The 18716-nt window shown below is 50.6% G+C and overlaps 12 non-coding genes across 12 annotated transcripts; all 12 read left to right on the forward strand.

Annotated features, from left to right (window-relative positions):
* The first annotated feature begins 1237 nt into the window (after positions 1 to 1237).
* TRNAL-CAG (transfer RNA leucine (anticodon CAG)) lies at positions 1238 to 1320 on the forward strand. Its single transcript has one exon. It is a non-coding gene; the product is annotated as a tRNA-Leu (tRNA).
* Positions 1321 to 3436: 2116 nt separating this feature from the next.
* Positions 3437 to 3519, forward strand: TRNAL-CAG (transfer RNA leucine (anticodon CAG)). The gene has a single exon. It is a non-coding gene; the product is annotated as a tRNA-Leu (tRNA).
* A 1580-nt stretch (positions 3520 to 5099) lies between these two features.
* On the forward strand, positions 5100 to 5182 carry TRNAL-CAG (transfer RNA leucine (anticodon CAG)). The gene has a single exon. It is a non-coding gene; the product is annotated as a tRNA-Leu (tRNA).
* Positions 5183 to 6202: 1020 nt separating this feature from the next.
* On the forward strand, positions 6203 to 6285 carry TRNAL-CAG (transfer RNA leucine (anticodon CAG)). Its single transcript has one exon. It is a non-coding gene; the product is annotated as a tRNA-Leu (tRNA).
* Positions 6286 to 7851: 1566 nt separating this feature from the next.
* TRNAL-CAG (transfer RNA leucine (anticodon CAG)) lies at positions 7852 to 7934 on the forward strand. The gene has a single exon. It is a non-coding gene; the product is annotated as a tRNA-Leu (tRNA).
* Positions 7935 to 9500: 1566 nt separating this feature from the next.
* Positions 9501 to 9583, forward strand: TRNAL-CAG (transfer RNA leucine (anticodon CAG)). The gene has a single exon. It is a non-coding gene; the product is annotated as a tRNA-Leu (tRNA).
* A 1566-nt stretch (positions 9584 to 11149) lies between these two features.
* Positions 11150 to 11232, forward strand: TRNAL-CAG (transfer RNA leucine (anticodon CAG)). The gene has a single exon. It is a non-coding gene; the product is annotated as a tRNA-Leu (tRNA).
* Positions 11233 to 13348: 2116 nt separating this feature from the next.
* On the forward strand, positions 13349 to 13431 carry TRNAL-CAG (transfer RNA leucine (anticodon CAG)). Its single transcript has one exon. It is a non-coding gene; the product is annotated as a tRNA-Leu (tRNA).
* Positions 13432 to 15011: 1580 nt separating this feature from the next.
* Positions 15012 to 15094, forward strand: TRNAL-CAG (transfer RNA leucine (anticodon CAG)). Its single transcript has one exon. It is a non-coding gene; the product is annotated as a tRNA-Leu (tRNA).
* A 1030-nt stretch (positions 15095 to 16124) lies between these two features.
* On the forward strand, positions 16125 to 16207 carry TRNAL-CAG (transfer RNA leucine (anticodon CAG)). Its single transcript has one exon. It is a non-coding gene; the product is annotated as a tRNA-Leu (tRNA).
* A 482-nt stretch (positions 16208 to 16689) lies between these two features.
* On the forward strand, positions 16690 to 16772 carry TRNAL-CAG (transfer RNA leucine (anticodon CAG)). Its single transcript has one exon. It is a non-coding gene; the product is annotated as a tRNA-Leu (tRNA).
* Positions 16773 to 18342: 1570 nt separating this feature from the next.
* On the forward strand, positions 18343 to 18425 carry TRNAL-CAG (transfer RNA leucine (anticodon CAG)). Its single transcript has one exon. It is a non-coding gene; the product is annotated as a tRNA-Leu (tRNA).
* The last annotated feature ends 291 nt before the right edge of the window (positions 18426 to 18716 follow it).

Below are 18716 nucleotides of genomic sequence, written 5' to 3' on the forward strand. Positions count from 1 at the left end.
GAGGGTGGTGGGTTAGGAGGGGTGGGTGGGATGCGCGAGAGTATATTCCTGGAAGACTGTGGAGACATTTTAGGAAATCCAAGAGGATTTAAGTGTGGTCAAAGACTTGCCAACATAGCCTCTAAGCCGATTCAGGCAAGCGCCTAAGGCAGAGTCAGGATGGCCGAGTGGTCTAAGGTGCTGCGTTCAGGTCTGGGTTCGAATCCCACTTCTGACATGCCTGAAACGGGTTTTTACTTTTCATGTGATTGCATTCCACGCTTCCTATAACTGCCGGCCACGGACTTCTGGAACAGGGAGATGGAGTTGGAGCTTGCTCCACACACTCCCGTCCTCCAGCTAGGTCTGCAGTTCGTCCTGGAATGCTTCACTGCCCTTTTGGCAGGTGTACTACAGTGCTTAAATGAAAAACCGTCTTAGGACTGTGCTAGCTTTGTGGACTTGCAAATGGGCGCAGCGCAGCATTTTGTCTTTGGAAAAAATGCATAAAGAACCCAACGTCTTGTCCTTTTCACTGGGCCTAGTTGGAATGAAGTGACCTATTTGAAATGGAGGTCAGGAGGAAAGTTAGTGTGACATAGTGGGAGGCAGATGGAGGAGTGAGTGGGGGGAAGCGAGAGGTAAAAAGGCAGGCAGAGGAGTGAACACAGTTCTTCCTCCTCGCCCTCTGCCCAACCAACCACCTGTCTGCCCAAACGGCCCCGAACGGCCATTGTATATAGGCTTTGCTGGCAGAACTCTTTAGCCCTATCATTTAGAGTGAGTCCTGTGCAGGAGTACAGGGAGATCAGGCCGGCCCATACACAGTCCTTTCAGCCTAAACAGGCTCCCCGGGACTAGTGCCCAACCTCTTGTGACCAAGAAGGCTCTAGCACACTGCCTGAACCTCCTGAAGGGTTGGACACAGTGCATGCTTTTATTTGCATAAACCAGCCCGCCTCCTGCCTTCCTATTTCCTGAGGTGTAGTTGCTTGTGTCTGTTAACAGGTGGCAGGCAGCACCGTTCTGCAGAAACATGAAAGACTCATGTGTGCTTGTGACAAGTAGCTGCTGTACATAGGGATTGAACCCTGCACGTCTGTGCCAGTAGTCGTTGTATGAGTGCTGCCCTGCCTGTGATTATTCTTTTGGGAGGAATTGGGAGACTTTAATGCAATAGGAGAGGATTTTAGGCGGGTGGTCTTTGAGACTTTCCAACATTGCCTCTAAGCCGCATCTGAGGGGTGCAAATGGCAGAGTCAGGATGGCCGAGTGGTCTAAGGCGCTGCGTTCAGGTCGCAGTCTCCTCTGGAGGCGTGGGTTCGAATCCCACTTCTGACATGTCTGTAACAGAATTTTTCTTTTCATTTGATTGTAACATTCCAGGCGTCCTATAACTGCTGGCCAAGGCTTTCTGGAACAGGGAGATGGAGTTGGAGCACGCACTGCAGGCCTCATGGTTGATTTCCAGTGCTTCCTGTATTTCCTCGCTTCTTTTTTGGGAAAGTGAACTCCAGTGAAAAACCATCTTTGGACTGGGCCGGCCTTGTGGACATGCAAACGGGCGCACCGCGACATTTTGCCTTTGGAAAAAATGCATAAAGAACCCAATGTGTTGTCCTTTTAACTGGGCCTAGTGGGAATGAAGTGACATTTTTAAAATGGATGGGGAGGGTGGTGGGTTAGGAGGGGTGGGTGGGATGCGCAAGAGTATATTCCTGGCAGACTGTGGAGACATTTTAGGAAATCCAAGAGGATTTAAGTGTGGTCAAAGACTTGCCAACATAGCCTCTAAGCCGATTCAGGCAAGCGCCTAAGGCAGAGTCAGGATGGCCGAGTGATCTAAGGTGCTGCGTTCAGGTCTGGGTTCGAATCCCACTTCTGACATGCCTGAAACGGGTTTTTACTTTTCATGTGATTGCATTCCACGCTTCCTATAACTGCCGGCCTCGGACTTCTGGAACAGGGAGATGGAGTTGGAGCTTGCTCCACACACTCCCGTCCTCCAGCTAGGTCTGCAGTTCGTCCTGGAATGCTTCACTGCCCTTTTGGCAGGTGTACTACAGTGCTTAAATGAAAAACCGTCTTAGGACTGTGCTAGCTTTGTGGACTTGCAAATGGGCGCAGCGCGGCATTTTGTCTTTGGAAAAAATGCATAAAGAACCCAACGTCTTGTCCTTTTCACTGGGCCTAGTTGGAATGAAGTGACCTATTTGAAATGGAGGTCAGGAGGAAAGTTAGTGTGACATAGTGGGAGGCAGATGGAGGAGTGAGTGGGGGGAAGCGAGAGGTAAAAAGGCAGGCAGAGGAGTGAACACAGTTCTTCCTCCTCGCCCTCTGCCCAACCAACCACCTGCCTGCCCAAACGGCCACGAACGGCCATTGTATATAGGCTTTGCTGGCAGAACTCTCTAGCCCTGTCATTTAGAGTGAGTCCTGTGCAGGAGTACAGGGAGATCAGGCCGGCCCATACACAGTCCTTTCAGCCTAAACAGGCTCCCCGGGACTAGTGCCCAACCTCTTGTGACCAAGAAGGCTCTAGCACACTGCCTGAACCTCCTGAAGGGTTGGACACAGTGCATGCTTTTATTTGCATAAACCAGCCCGCCTCCTGCCTTCCTATTTCCTGAGGTGTAGTTGCTTGTGTCTGTTAACAGGTGGCAGGCAGCACCGTTCTGCAGAAACATGAAAGACTCATGTGTGCTTGTGACAAGTAGCTGCTGTACATAGGGATTGAACCCTGCACGTCTGTGCCAGTAGTCGTTGTATGAGTGCTGCCCTGCCTGTGATTATTCTTTTGGGAGGAATTGGGAGACTTTAATGCAATAGGAGAGGATTTTAGGCGGGTGGTCTTTGAGACTTTCCAACATTGCCTCTAAGCCGCATCTGAGGGGTGCAAATGGCAGAGTCAGGATGGCCGAGTGGTCTAAGGCGCTGCGTTCAGGTCGCAGTGGGTTCGAATCCCACCTCTGACATGTCTGTAACAGATTTTTTCTTTTCATTTGATTGTAACATTCCAGGCGTCCTATAACTGCTGGCCAAGGCTTTCTGGAACAGGGAGATGGAGTTGGAGCACGCACTGCAGGCCTCATGGTTGATTTCCAGTGCTTCCTGTATTTCCTCGCTTCTTTTTTGGGAAAGTGAACTCCAGTGAAAAACCATCTTTGGACTGGGCCGGCCTTGTGGACATGCAAACGGGCGCACCGCGACATTTTGCCTTTGGAAAAAATGCATAAAGAACCCAATGTGTTGTCCTTTTAACTGGGCCTAGTGGGAATGAAGTGACATTTTTAAAATGGATGGGGAGGGTGGTGGGTTAGGAGGGGTGGGTGGGATGCGCGAGAGTATATTCCTGGCAGACTGTGGAGACATTTTAGGAAATCCAAGAGGATTTAAGTGTGGTCAAAGACTTGCCAACATAGCCTCTAAGCCGATTCAGGCGAGCGCCTAAGGCAGAGTCAGGATGGCCGAGTGGTCTAAGGCGCTGCGTTCAGGTCGCAGTCTCCTCTGGAGGCGTGGGTTCGAATCCCACTTCTGACATGCCTGAAATGGGTTTTTACTTTTCATGTGATTGCATTCCACGCTTCCTATAACTGCCGGCCACGGATTTCTGGAACAGGGAGATGGAGTTGGAGCTTGCTCCACACACTCCCGTCCTCCAGCTAGGTCTGCAGTTGGTCCTGGAATGCTTGACTGCCCTTTTGGCAGGTGTACTACAGTGCTTAAATGAAAAACCGTCTTAGGACTGTGCTAGCTTTGTGGACTTGCAAATGGGCGCAGCGCGGCATTTTGTCTTTGGAAAAAATGCATAAAGAACCCAACGTCTTGTCCTTTTCACTGGGCCTAGTTGGAATGAAGTGACCTATTTGAAATGGGGGTCAGGTGGAAAGTTAGTGTGACATAGTGGGAGGCAGATGGAGGAGTGAGTGGGGGGAAGCGAGAGGTAAAAAGGCAGGCAGAGGAGTGAACACAGTTCTTCCTCCTCGCCCTCTGCCCAACCAACCACCTGCCTGCCCAAACGGCCCCGAACGGCCACGAACGGCCATTGTATATAGGCTTTGCTGGCAGAACTCTTTAGCCCTGTAATTTAGAGTGAGTCCTGTGCAGGAGTACAGGGAGATCAGGCCGGCCCATACACAGTCCTTTCAGCCTAAACAGGCTCCCCGGCAGTAGTGCCCAACCTCTTGTGACCAAGAAGGCTCTAGCACACTGCCTGAACCTCCTGAAGGGTTGGACACAGTGCATGCTTTTATTTGCATAAACCAGCCCGCCTCCTGCCTTCCTATTTCCTGAGGTGTAGTTGCTCGTGTCTGTTAACAGGTGGCAGGCAGCACCGTTCTGCAGAAACATGAAAGACTCATGTGTGCTTGTGACAAGTAGCTGCTGTACATAGGGATTGAACCCTGCACGTCTGTGCCAGTAGTCGTTGTATGAGTGCTGCCCTGCCTGTGATTATTCTTTTGGGAGGAATTTGGAGACTTTAATGCAATAGGAGAGGATTTTAGGCGGGTGGTCTTTGAGACTTTCCAACATTGCCTCTAAGCCGCATCTGAGGGGTGCAAACGGCAGAGTCAGGATGGCCGAGTGGTCTAAGGCGCTGCGTTCAGGTCGCAGTGGGTTCGAATCCCACCTCTGACATGTCTGTAACAGATTTTTTCTTTTCATTTGATTGTAACATTCCAGGCGTCCTATAACTGCTGGCCAAGGCTTTCTGGAACAGGGAGATGGAGTTGGAGCACGCACTGCAGGCCTCATGGTTGATTTCCAGTGCTTCCTGTATTTCCTCGCTTCTTTTTTGGGAAAGTGAACTCCAGTGAAAAACCATCTTTGGACTGGGCCGGCCTTGTGGACATGCAAACGGGCGCACCGCGACATTTTGCCTTTGGAAAAAATGCATAAAGAACCCAATGTGTTGTCCTTTTAACTGGGCCTAGTGGGAATGAAGTGACATTTTTAAAATGGATGGGGAGGGTGGTGGGTTAGGAGGGGTGGGTGGGATGCGCGAGAGTATATTCCTGGCAGACTGTGGAGACATTTTAGGAAATCCAAGAGGATTTAAGTGTGGTCAAAGACTTGCCAACATAGCCTCTAAGCCGATTCAGGCGAGCGCCTAAGGCAGAGTCAGGATGGCCGAGTGGTCTAAGGCGCTGCGTTCAGGTCGCAGTCTCCTCTGGAGGCGTGGGTTCGAATCCCACTTCTGACATGCCTGAAATGGGTTTTTACTTTTCATGTGATTGCATTCCACGCTTCCTATAACTGCCGGCCACGGATTTCTGGAACAGGGAGATGGAGTTGGAGCTTGCTCCACACACTCCCGTCCTCCAGCTAGGTCTGCAGTTCGTCCTGGAATGCTTCACTGCCCTTTTGGCAGGTGTACTACAGTGCTTAAATGAAAAACCGTCTTAGGACTGTGCTAGCTTTGTGGACTTGCAAATGGGCGCAGCGCAGCATTTTGTCTTTGGAAAAAATGCATAAAGAACCCAACGTCTTGTCCTTTTCACTGGGCCTAGTTGGAATGAAGTGACCTATTTGAAATGGAGGTCAGGAGGAAAGTTAGTGTGACATAGTGGGAGGCAGATGGAGGAGTGAGTGGGGGGAAGCGAGAGGTAAAAAGGCAGGCAGAGGAGTGAACACAGTTCTTCCTCCTCGCCCTCTGCCCAACCAACCACCTGTCTGCCCAAACGGCCCCGAACGGCCATTGTATATAGGCTTTGCTGGCAGAACTCTTTAGCCCTATCATTTAGAGTGAGTCCTGTGCAGGAGTACAGGGAGATCAGGCCGGCCCATACACAGTCCTTTCAGCCTAAACAGGCTCCCCGGGACTAGTGCCCAACCTCTTGTGACCAAGAAGGCTCTAGCACACTGCCTGAACCTCCTGAAGGGTTGGACACAGTGCATGCTTTTATTTGCATAAACCAGCCCGCCTCCTGCCTTCCTATTTCCTGAGGTGTAGTTGCTTGTGTCTGTTAACAGGTGGCAGGCAGCACCGTTCTGCAGAAACATGAAAGACTCATGTGTGCTTGTGACAAGTAGCTGCTGTACATAGGGATTGAACCCTGCACGTCTGTGCCAGTAGTCGTTGTATGAGTGCTGCCCTGCCTGTGATTATTCTTTTGGGAGGAATTGGGAGACTTTAATGCAATAGGAGAGGATTTTAGGCGGGTGGTCTTTGAGACTTTCCAACATTGCCTCTAAGCCGCATCTGAGGGGTGCAAATGGCAGAGTCAGGATGGCCGAGTGGTCTAAGGCGCTGCGTTCAGGTCGCAGTCTCCTCTGGAGGCGTGGGTTCGAATCCCACTTCTGACATGTCTGTAACAGAATTTTTCTTTTCATTTGATTGTAACATTCCAGGCGTCCTATAACTGCTGGCCAAGGCTTTCTGGAACAGGGAGATGGAGTTGGAGCACGCACTGCAGGCCTCATGGTTGATTTCCAGTGCTTCCTGTATTTCCTTGCTTCTTTTTTGGGAAAGTGAACTCCAGTGAAAAACCATCTTTGGACTGGGCCGGCCTTGTGGACATGCAAACGGGCGCACCGCGACATTTTGCCTTTGGAAAAAATGCATAAAGAACCCAATGTGTTGTCCTTTTAACTGGGCCTAGTGGGAATGAAGTGACATTTTTAAAATGGATGGGGAGGGTGGTGGGTTAGGAGGGGTGGGTGGGATGCGCAAGAGTATATTCCTGGCAGACTGTGGAGACATTTTAGGAAATCCAAGAGGATTTAAGTGTGGTCAAAGACTTGCCAACATAGCCTCTAAGCCGATTCAGGCAAGCGCCTAAGGCAGAGTCAGGATGGCCGAGTGATCTAAGGTGCTGCGTTCAGGTCTGGGTTCGAATCCCACTTCTGACATGCCTGAAACAGGTTTTTACTTTTCATGTGATTGCATTCCACGCTTCCTATAACTGCCGGCCTCGGACTTCTGGAACAGGGAGATGGAGTTGGAGCTTGCTCCACACACTCCCGTCCTCCAGCTAGGTCTGCAGTTCGTCCTGGAATGCTTCACTGCCCTTTTGGCAGGTGTACTACAGTGCTTAAATGAAAAACCGTCTTAGGACTGTGCTAGCTTTGTGGACTTGCAAATGGGCGCAGCGCGGCATTTTGTCTTTGGAAAAAATGCATAAAGAACCCAACGTCTTGTCCTTTTCACTGGGCCTAGTTGGAATGAAGTGACCTATTTGAAATGGAGGTCAGGAGGAAAGTTAGTGTGACATAGTGGGAGGCAGATGGAGGAGTGAGTGGGGGGAAGCGAGAGGTAAAAAGGCAGGCAGAGGAGTGAACACAGTTCTTCCTCCTTGCCCTCTGCCCAACCAACCACCTGCCTGCCCAAACGGCCACGAACGGCCATTGTATATAGGCTTTGCTGGCAGAACTCTTTAGCCCTGTCATTTAGAGTGAGTCCTGTGCAGGAGTACAGGGAGATCAGGCCGGCCCATACACAGTCCTTTCAGCCTAAACAGGCTCCCCGGGACTAGTGCCCAACCTCTTGTGACCAAGAAGGCTCTAGCACACTGCCTGAACCTCCTGAAGGGTTGGACACAGTGCATGCTTTTATTTGCATAAACCAGCCCGCCTCCTGCCTTCCTATTTCCTGAGGTGTAGTTGCTTGTGTCTGTTAACAGGTGGCAGGCAGCACCGTTCTGCAGAAACATGAAAGACTCATGTGTGCTTGTGACAAGTAGCTGCTGTACATAGGGATTGAACCCTGCACGTCTGTGCCAGTAGTCATTGTATGAGTGCTGCCCTGCCTGTGATTATTCTTTTGGGAGGAATTGGGAGACTTTAATGCAATAGGAGAGGATTTTAGGCGGGTGGTCTTTGAGACTTTCCAACATTGCCTCTAAGCCGCATCTGAGGGGTGCAAATGGCAGAGTCAGGATGGCCGAGTGGTCTAAGACGCTGCGTTCAGGTCGCAGTCTCCTCTGGAGGCGTGGGTTCGAATCCCACTTCTGACATGTCTGTAACAGAATTTTTCTTTTCATTTGATTGTAACATTCCAGGCGTCCTATAACTGCTGGCCAAGGCTTTCTGGAACAGGGAGATGGAGTTGGAGCACGCACTGCAGGCCTCATGGTTGATTTCCAGTGCTTCCTGTATTTCCTCGCTTCTTTTTTGGGAAAGTGAACTCCAGTGAAAAACCATCTTTGGACTGGGCCGGCCTTGTGGACATGCAAACGGGCGCACCGCGACATTTTGCCTTTGGAAAAAATGCATAAAGAACCCAATGTGTTGTCCTTTTAACTGTGCCTAGTGGGAATGAAGTGACATTTTTAAAATGGATGGGGAGGGTGGTGGGTTAGGAGGGGTGGGTGGGATGCGCGAGAGTATATTCCTGGAAGACTGTGGAGACATTTTAGGAAATCCAAGAGGATTTAAGTGTGGTCAAAGACTTGCCAACATAGCCTCTAAGCCGATTCAGGCAAGCGCCTAAGGCAGAGTCAGGATGGCCGAGTGGTCTAAGGTGCTGCGTTCAGGTCTGGGTTCGAATCCCACTTCTGACATGCCTGAAACGGGTTTTTACTTTTCATGTGATTGCATTCCACGCTTCCTATAACTGCCGGCCACAGACTTCTGGAACAGGGAGATGGAGTTGGAGCTTGCTCCACACACTCCCGTCCTCCAGCTAGGTCTGCAGTTCGTCCTGGAATGCTTCACTGCCCTTTTGGCAGGTGTACTACAGTGCTTAAATGAAAAACCGTCTTAGGACTGTGCTAGCTTTGTGGACTTGCAAATGGGCGCAGCGCGGCATTTTGTCTTTGGAAAAAATGCATAAAGAACCCAACGTCTTGTCCTTTTCACTGGGCCTAGTTGGAATGAAGTGACCTATTTGAAATGGGGGTCAGGTGGAAAGTTAGTGTGACATAGTGGGAGGCAGATGGAGGAGTGAGTGGGGGGAAGCGAGAGGTAAAAAGGCAGGCAGAGGAGTGAACACAGTTCTTCCTCCTCGCCCTCTGCCCAACCAACCACCTGCCTGCCCAAACGGCCACGAACGGCCATTGTATATAGGCTTTGCTGGCAGAACTCTTTAGCCCTGTCATTTAGAGTGAGTCCTGTGCAGGAGTACAGGGAGATCAGGCCGGCCCATACACAGTCCTTTCAGCCTAAACAGGCTCCCCGGGACTAGTGCCCAACCTCTTGTGACCAAGAAGGCTCTAGCACACTGCCTGAACCTCCTGAAGGGTTGGACACAGTGCATGCTTTTATTTGCATAAACCAGCCCGCCTCCTGCCTTCCTATTTCCTGAGGTGTAGTTGCTTGTGTCTGTTAACAGGTGGCAGGCAGCACCGTTCTGCAGAAACATGAAAGACTCATGTGTGCTTGTGACAAGTAGCTGCTGTACATAGGGATTGAACCCTGCACGTCTGTGCCAGTAGTCGTTGTATGAGTGCTGCCCTGCCTGTGATTATTCTTTTGGGAGGAATTGGGAGACTTTAATGCAATAGGAGAGGATTTTAGGCGGGTGGTCTTTGAGACTTTCCAACATTGCCTCTAAGCCGCATCTGAGGGGTGCAAATGGCAGAGTCAGGATGGCCGAGTGGTCTAAGGCGCTGCGTTCAGGTCGCAGTCTCCTCTGGAAGCGTGGGTTCGAATCCCACTTCTGACATGTCTGTAACAGAATTTTTCTTTTCATTTGATTGTAACATTCCAGGCGTCCTATAACTGCTGGCCAAGGCTTTCTGGAACAGGGAGATGGAGTTGGAGCACGCACTGCAGGCCTCATGGTTGATTTCCAGTGCTTCCTGTATTTCCTCGCTTCTTTTTTGGGAAAGTGAACTCCAGTGAAAAACCATCTTTGGACTGGGCCGGCCTTGTGGACATGCAAACGGGCGCACCGCGACATTTTGCCTTTGGAAAAAATGCATAAAGAACCCAATGTGTTGTCCTTTTAACTGGGCCTAGTGGGAATGAAGTGACATTTTTAAAATGGATGGGGAGGGTGGTGGGTTAGGAGGGGTGGGTGGGATGCGCGAGAGTATATTCCTGGCAGACTGTGGAGACATTTTAGGAAATCCAAGAGGATTTAAGTGTGGTCAAAGACTTGCCAACATAGCCTCTAAGCCGATTCAGGCGAGCGCCTAAGGCAGAGTCAGGATGGCCGAGTGGTCTAAGGTGCTGCGTTCAGGTCTGGGTTCGAATCCCACTTCTGACATGCCTGAAACGGGTTTTTACTTTTCATGTGATTGCATTCCACGCTTCCTATAACTGCCGGCCACGGATTTCTGGAACAGGGAGATGGAGTTGGAGCTTGCTCCACACACTCCCGTCCTCCAGCTAGGTCTGCAGTTCGTCCTGGAATGCTTCACTGCCCTTTTGGCAGGTGTACTACAGTGCTTAAATGAAAAACCGTCTTAGGACTGTGCTAGCTTTGTGGACTTGCAAATGGGCGCAGCGCAGCATTTTGTCTTTGGAAAAAATGCATAAAGAACCCAACGTCTTGTCCTTTTCACTGGGCCTAGTTGGAATGAAGTGACCTATTTGAAATGGAGGTCAGGAGGAAAGTTAGTGTGACATAGTGGGAGGCAGATGGAGGAGTGAGTGGGGGGAAGCGAGAGGTAAAAAGGCAGGCAGAGGAGTGAACACAGTTCTTCCTCCTCGCCCTCTGCCCAACCAACCACCTGTCTGCCCAAACGGCCCCGAACGGCCATTGTATATAGGCTTTGCTGGCAGAACTCTTTAGCCCTATCATTTAGAGTGAGTCCTGTGCAGGAGTACAGGGAGATCAGGCCGGCCCATACACAGTCCTTTCAGCCTAAACAGGCTCCCCGGGACTAGTGCCCAACCTCTTGTGACCAAGAAGGCTCTAGCACACTGCCTGAACCTCCTGAAGGGTTGGACACAGTGCATGCTTTTATTTGCATAAACCAGCCCGCCTCCTGCCTTCCTATTTCCTGAGGTGTAGTTGCTTGTGTCTGTTAACAGGTGGCAGGCAGCACCGTTCTGCAGAAACATGAAAGACTCATGTGTGCTTGTGACAAGTAGCTGCTGTACATAGGGATTGAACCCTGCACGTCTGTGCCAGTAGTCGTTGTATGAGTGCTGCCCTGCCTGTGATTATTCTTTTGGGAGGAATTGGGAGACTTTAATGCAATAGGAGAGGATTTTAGGCGGGTGGTCTTTGAGACTTTCCAACATTGCCTCTAAGCCGCATCTGAGGGGTGCAAATGGCAGAGTCAGGATGGCCGAGTGGTCTAAGGCGCTGCGTTCAGGTCGCAGTCTCCTCTGGAGGCGTGGGTTCGAATCCCACTTCTGACATGTCTGTAACAGAATTTTTCTTTTCATTTGATTGTAACATTCCAGGCGTCCTATAACTGCTGGCCAAGGCTTTCTGGAACAGGGAGATGGAGTTGGAGCACGCACTGCAGGCCTCATGGTTGATTTCCAGTGCTTCCTGTATTTCCTCGCTTCTTTTTTGGGAAAGTGAACTCCAGTGAAAAACCATCTTTGGACTGGGCCGGCCTTGTGGACATGCAAACGGGCGCACCGCGACATTTTGCCTTTGGAAAAAATGCATAAAGAACCCAATGTGTTGTCCTTTTAACTGGGCCTAGTGGGAATGAAGTGACATTTTTAAAATGGATGGGGAGGGTGGTGGGTTAGGAGGGGTGGGTGGGATGCGCAAGAGTATATTCCTGGCAGACTGTGGAGACATTTTAGGAAATCCAAGAGGATTTAAGTGTGGTCAAAGACTTGCCAACATAGCCTCTAAGCCGATTCAGGCAAGCGCCTAAGGCAGAGTCAGGATGGCCGAGTGATCTAAGGTGCTGCATTCAGGTCTGGGTTCGAATCCCACTTCTGACATGCCTGAAACGGGTTTTTACTTTTCATGTGATTGCATTCCACGCTTCCTATAACTGCCGGCCTCGGACTTCTGGAACAGGGAGATGGAGTTGGAGCTTGCTCCACACACTCCCGTCCTCCAGCTAGGTCTGCAGTTCGTCCTGGAATGCTTCACTGCCCTTTTGGCAGGTGTACTACAGTGCTTAAATGAAAAACCGTCTTAGGACTGTGCTAGCTTTGTGGACTTGCAAATGGGCGCAGCGCGGCATTTTGTCTTTGGAAAAAATGCATAAAGAACCCAACGTCTTGTCCTTTTCACTGGGCCTAGTTGGAATGAAGTGACCTATTTGAAATGGAGGTCAGGAGGAAAGTTAGTGTGACATAGTGGGAGGCAGATGGAGGAGTGAGTGGGGGGAAGCGAGAGGTAAAAAGGCAGGCAGAGGAGTGAACACAGTTCTTCCTCCTCGCCCTCTGCCCAACCAACCACCTGCCTGCCCAAACGGCCACGAACGGCCATTGTATATAGGCTTTGCTGGCAGAACTCTCTAGCCCTGTCATTTAGAGTGAGTCCTGTGCAGGAGTACAGGGAGATCAGGCCGGCCCATACACAGTCCTTTCAGCCTAAACAGGCTCCCCGGGACTAGTGCCCAACCTCTTGTGACCAAGAAGGCTCTAGCACACTGCCTGAACCTCCTGAAGGGTTGGACACAGTGCATGCTTTTATTTGCATAAACCAGCCCGCCTCCTGCCTTCCTATTTCCTGAGGTGTAGTTGCTTGTGTCTGTTAACAGGTGGCAGGCAGCACCGTTCTGCAGAAACATGAAAGACTCATGTGTGCTTGTGACAAGTAGCTGCTGTACATAGGGATTGAACCCTGCACGTCTGTGCCAGTAGTCGTTGTATGAGTGCTGCCCTGCCTGTGATTATTCTTTTGGGAGGAATTGGGAGACTTTAATGCAATAGGAGAGGATTTTAGGCGGGTGGTCTTTGAGACTTTCCAACATTGCCTCTAAGCCGCATCTGAGGGGTGCAAATGGCAGAGTCAGGATGGCCGAGTGGTCTAAGGCGCTGCGTTCAGGTCGCAGTGGGTTCGAATCCCACCTCTGACATGTCTGTAACAGATTTTTTCTTTTCATTTGATTGTAACATTCCAGGCGTCCTATAACTGCTGGCCAAGGCTTTCTGGAACAGGGAGATGGAGTTGGAGCACGCACTGCAGGCCTCATGGTTGATTTCCAGTGCTTCCTGTATTTCCTCGCTTCTTTTTTGGGAAAGTGAACTCCAGTGAAAAACCATCTTTGGACTGGGCCGGCCTTGTGGACATGCAAACGGGCGCACCGCGACATTTTGCCTTTGGAAAAAATGCATAAAGAACCCAATGTGTTGTCCTTTTAACTGGGCCTAGTGGGAATGAAGTGACATTTTTAAAATGGATGGGGAGGGTGGTGGGTTAGGAGGGGTGGGTGGGATGCGCGAGAGTATATTCCTGGCAGACTGTGGAGACATTTTAGGAAATCCAAGAGGATTTAAGTGTGGTCAAAGACTTGCCAACATAGCCTCTAAGCCGATTCAGGCGAGCGCCTAAGGCAGAGTCAGGATGGCCGAGTGGTCTAAGGCGCTGCGTTCAGGTCGCAGTCTCCTCTGGAGGCGTGGGTTCGAATCCCACTTCTGACATGCCTGAAATGGGTTTTTACTTTTCATGTGATTGCATTCCACGCTTCCTATAACTGCCGGCCACGGATTTCTGGAACAGGGAGATGGAGTTGGAGCTTGCTCCACACACTCCCGTCCTCCAGCTAGGTCTGCAGTTGGTCCTGGAATGCTTGACTGCCCTTTTGGCAGGTGTACTACAGTGCTTAAATGAAAAACCGTCTTAGGACTGTGCTAGCTTTGTGGACTTGCAAATGGGCGCAGCGCGGCATTTTGTCTTTGGAAAAAATGCATAAAGAACCCAACGTCTTGTCCTTTTCACTGGGCCTAGTTGGAATGAAGTGACCTATTTGAAATGGGGGTCAGGTGGAAAGTTAGTGTGACATAGTGGGAGGCAGATGGAGGAGTGAGTGGGGGGAAGCGAGAGGTAAAAAGGCAGGCAGAGGAGTGAACACAGTTCTTCCTCCTCGCCCTCTGCCCAACCAACCACCTGCCTGCCCAAACGGCCCCGAACGGCCACGAACGGCCATTGTATATAGGCTTTGCTGGCAGAACTCTTTAGCCCTGTAATTTAGAGTGAGTCCTGTGCAGGAGTACAGGGAGATCAGGCCGGCCCATACACAGTCCTTTCAGCCTAAACAGGCTCCCCGGCACTAGTGCCCAACCTCTTGTGACCAAGAAGGCTCTAGCACACTGCCTGAACCTCCTGAAGGGTTGGACACAGTGCATGCTTTTATTTGCATAAACCAGCCCGCCTCCTGCCTTCCTATTTCCTGAGGTGTAGTTGCTTGTGTCTGTTAACAGGTGGCAGGCAGCACCGTTCTGCAGAAACATGAAAGACTCATGTGTGCTTGTGACAAGTAGCTGCTGTACATAGGGATTGAACCCTGCACGTCTGTGCCAGTAGTCGTTGTATGAGTGCTGCCCTGCCTGTGATTATTCTTTTGGGAGGAATTGGGAGACTTTAATGCAATAGGAGAGGATTTTAGGCGGGTGGTCTTTGAGACTTTCCAACATTGCCTCTAAGCCGCATCTGAGGGGTGCAAATGGCAGAGTCAGGATGGCCGAGTGGTCTAAGGCGCTGCGTTCAGGTCGCAGTGGGTTCGAATCCCACCTCTGACATGTCTGTAACAGATTTTTTCTTTTCATTTGATTGTAACATTCCAGGCGTCCTATAACTGCTGGCCAAGGCTTTCTGGAACAGGGAGATGGAGTTGGAGCACGCACTGCAGGCCTCATGGTTGATTTCCAGTGCTTCCTGTATTTCCTCGCTTCTTTTTTGGGAAAGTGAACTCCAGTGAAAAACCATCTTTGGACTGGGCCGGCCTTGTGGACATGCAAACGGGCGCACCGCGACATTTTGCCTTTGGAAAAAATGCATAAAGAACCCAATGTGTTGTCCTTTTAACTGGGCCTAGTGGGAATGAAGTGACATTTTTAAAATGGATGGGGAGGGTGGTGGGTTAGGAGGGGTGGGTGGGATGCGCGAGAGTATATTCCTGGCAGACTGTGGAGACATTTTAGGAAATCCAAGAGGATTTAAGTGTGGTCAAAGACTTGCCAACATAGCCTCTAAGCCGATTCAGGCGAGCGCCTAAGGCAGAGTCAGGATGGCCGAGTGGTCTAAGGCGCTGCGTTCAGGTCGCAGTCTCCTCTGGAGGCGTGGGTTCGAATCCCACTTCTGACATGCCTGAAATGGGTTTTTACTTTTCATGTGATTGCATTCCACGCTTCCTATAACTGCCGGCCACGGATTTCTGGAACAGGGAGATGGAGTTGGAGCTTGCTCCACACACTCCCGTCCTCCAGCTAGGTCTGCAGTTGGTCCTGGAATGCTTGACTGCCCTTTTGGCAGGTGTACTACAGTGCTTAAATGAAAAACCGTCTTAGGACTGTGCTAGCTTTGTGGACTTGCAAATGGGCGCAGCGCGGCATTTTGTCTTTGGAAAAAATGCATAAAGAACCCAACGTCTTGTCCTTTTCACTGGGCCTAGTTGGAATGAAGTGACCTATTTGAAATGGGGGTCAGGTGGAAAGTTAGTGTGACATAGTGGGAGGCAGATGGAGGAGTGAGTGGGGGGAAGCGAGAGGTAAAAAGGCAGGCAGAGGAGTGAACACAGTTCTTCCTCCTCGCCCTCTGCCCAACCAACCACCTGCCTGCCCAAACGGCCCCGAACGGCCACGAACGGCCATTGTATATAGGCTTTGCTGGCAGAACTCTTTAGCCCTGTAATTTAGAGTGAGTCCTGTGCAGGAGTACAGGGAGATCAGGCCGGCCCATACACAGTCCTTTCAGCCTAAACAGGCTCCCCGGCACTAGTGCCCAACCTCTTGTGACCAAGAAGGCTCTAGCACACTGCCTGAACCTCCTGAAGAGTTGGACACAGTGCATGCTTTTATTTGCATAAACCAGCCCGCCTCCTGCCTTCCTATTTCCTGAGGTGTAGTTGCTTGTGTCTGTTAACAGGTGGCAGGCAGCACCGTTCTGCAGAAACATGAAAGACTCATGTGTGCTTGTGACAAGTAGCTGCTGTACATAGGGATTGAACCCTGCACGTCTGTGCCAGTAGTCGTTGTATGAGTGCTGCCCTGCCTGTGATTATTCTTTTGGGAGGAATTTGGAGACTTTAATGCAATAGGAGAGGATTTTAGGCGGGTGGTCTTTGAGACTTTCCAACATTGCCTCTAAGCCGCATCTGAGGGGTGCAAACGGCAGAGTCAGGATGGCCGAGTGGTCTAAGGCGCTGCGTTCAGGTCGCAGTCTCCGCTGGAGGCGTGGGTTCGAATCCCACCTCTGACATGTCTGTAACAGATTTTTTCTTTTCATTTGATTGTAACATTCCAGGCGTCCTATAACTGCTGGCCAAGGCTTTCTGGAACAGGGAGATGGAGTTGGAGCACGCACTGCAGGCCTCATGGTTGATTTCCAGTGCTTCCTGTATTTCCTCGCTTCTTTTTTGGGAAAGTGAACTCCAGTGAAAAACCATCTTTGGACTGGGCCGGCCTTGTGGACATGCAAACGGGCGCACCGCGACATTTTGCCTTTGGAAAAAATGCATAAAGAACCCAATGTGTTGTCCTTTTAACTGGGCCTAGTGGGAATGAAGTGACATTTTTAAAATGGATGGGGAGGGTGGTGGGTTAGGAGGGGTGGGTGGGATGCGCGAGAGTATATTCCTGGCAGACTGTGGAGACATTTTAGGAAATCCAAGAGGATTTAAGTGTGGTCAAAGACTTGCCAACATAGCCTCTAAGCCGATTCAGGCGAGCGCCTAAGGCAGAGTCAGGATGGCCGAGTGGTCTAAGGCGCTGCGTTCAGGTCGCAGTCTCCTCTGGAGGCGTGGGTTCGAATCCCACTTCTGACATGCCTGAAATGGGTTTTTACTTTTCATGTGATTGCATTCCACGCTTCCTATAACTGCCGGCCACGGATTTCTGGAACAGGGAGATGGAGTTGGAGCTTGCTCCACACACTCCCGTCCTCCAGCTAGGTCTGCAGTTGGTCCTGGAATGCTTGACTGCCCTTTTGGCAGGTGTACTACAGTGCTTAAATGAAAAACCGTCTTAGGACTGTGCTAGCTTTGTGGACTTGCAAATGGGCGCAGCGCGGCATTTTGTCTTTGGAAAAAATGCATAAAGAACCCAACGTCTTGTCCTTTTCACTGGGCCTAGTTGGAATGAAGTGACCTATTTGAAATGGGGGTCAGGTGGAAAGTTAGTGTGACATAGTGGGAGGCAGATGGAGGAGTGAGTGGGGGGAAGCGAGAGGTAAAAAGGCAGGCAGAGGAGTGAACACAGTTCTTCCTCCTCGCCCTCTGCCCAACCAACCACCTGCCTGCCCAAACGGCCACGAACGGCCATTGTATATAGGCTTTGCTGGCAGAACTCTTTAGCCCTGTAATTTAGAGTGAGTCCTGTGCAGGAGTACAGGGAGATCAGGCCGGCCCATACACAGTCCTTTCAGCCTAAACAGGCTCCCCGGCACTAGTGCCCAACCTCTTGTGACCAAGAAGGCTCTAGCACACTGCCTGAACCTCCTGAAGGGTTGGACACAGTGCATGCTTTTATTTGCATAAACCAGCCCGCCTCCTGCCTTCCTATTTCCTGAGGTGTAGTTGCTCGTGTCTGTTAACAGGTGGCAGGCAGCACCGTTCTGCAGAAACATGAAAGACTCATGTGTGCTTGTGACAAGTAGCTGCTGTACATAGGGATTGAACCCTGCACGTCTGTGCCAGTAGTCGTTGTATGAGTGCTGCCCTGCCTGTGATTATTCTTTTGGGAGGAATTTGGAGACTTTAATGCAATAGGAGAGGATTTTAGGCGGGTGGTCTTTGAGACTTTCCAACATTGCCTCTAAGCCGCATCTGAGGGGTGCAAACGGCAGAGTCAGGATGGCCGAGTGGTCTAAGGCGCTGCGTTCAGGTCGCAGTGGGTTCGAATCCCACCTCTGACATGTCTGTAACAGATTTTTTCTTTTCATTTGATTGTAACATTCCAGGCGTCCTATAACTGCTGGCCAAGGCTTTCTGGAACAGGGAGATGGAGTTGGAGCACGCACTGCAGGCCTCATGGTTGATTTCCAGTGCTTCCTGTATTTCCTCGCTTCTTTTTTGGGAAAGTGAACTCCAGTGAAAAACCATCTTTGGACTGGGCCGGCCTTGTGGACATGCAAACGGGCGCACCGCGACATTTTGCCTTTGGAAAAAATGCATAAAGAACCCAATGTGTTGTCCTTTTAACTGGGCCTAGTGGGAATGAAGTGACATTTTTAAAATGGATGGGGAGGGTGGTGGGTTAGGAGGGGTGGGTGGGATGCGCGAGAGTATATTCCTGGCAGACTGTGGAGACATTTTAGGAAATCCAAGAGGATTTAAGTGTGGTCAAAGACTTGCCAACATAGCCTCTAAGCCGATTCAGGCGAGCGCCTAAGGCAGAGTCAGGATGGCCGAGTGGTCTAAGGCGCTGCGTTCAGGTCGCAGTCTCCTCTGGAGGCGTGGGTTCGAATCCCACTTCTGACATGCCTGAAATGGGTTTTTACTTTTCATGTGATTGCATTCCACGCTTCCTATAACTGCCGGCCACGGATTTCTGGAACAGGGAGATGGAGTTGGAGCTTGCTCCACACACTCCCGTCCTCCAGCTAGGTCTGCAGTTCGTCCTGGAATGCTTCACTGCCCTTTTGGCAGGTGTACTACAGTGCTTAAATGAAAAACCGTCTTAGGACTGTGCTAGCTTTGTGGACTTGCAAATGGGCGCAGCGCAGCATTTTGTCTTTGGAAAAAATGCATAAAGAACCCAACGTCTTGTCC

This window comes from Ambystoma mexicanum, chromosome 11 (assembly GCF_040938575.1).
Source record: "Ambystoma mexicanum isolate Mex_15411 chromosome 11, UKY_AmexF1_1, whole genome shotgun sequence".
Classification (NCBI taxonomy): Eukaryota; Metazoa; Chordata; class Amphibia; order Caudata; family Ambystomatidae; genus Ambystoma; species Ambystoma mexicanum.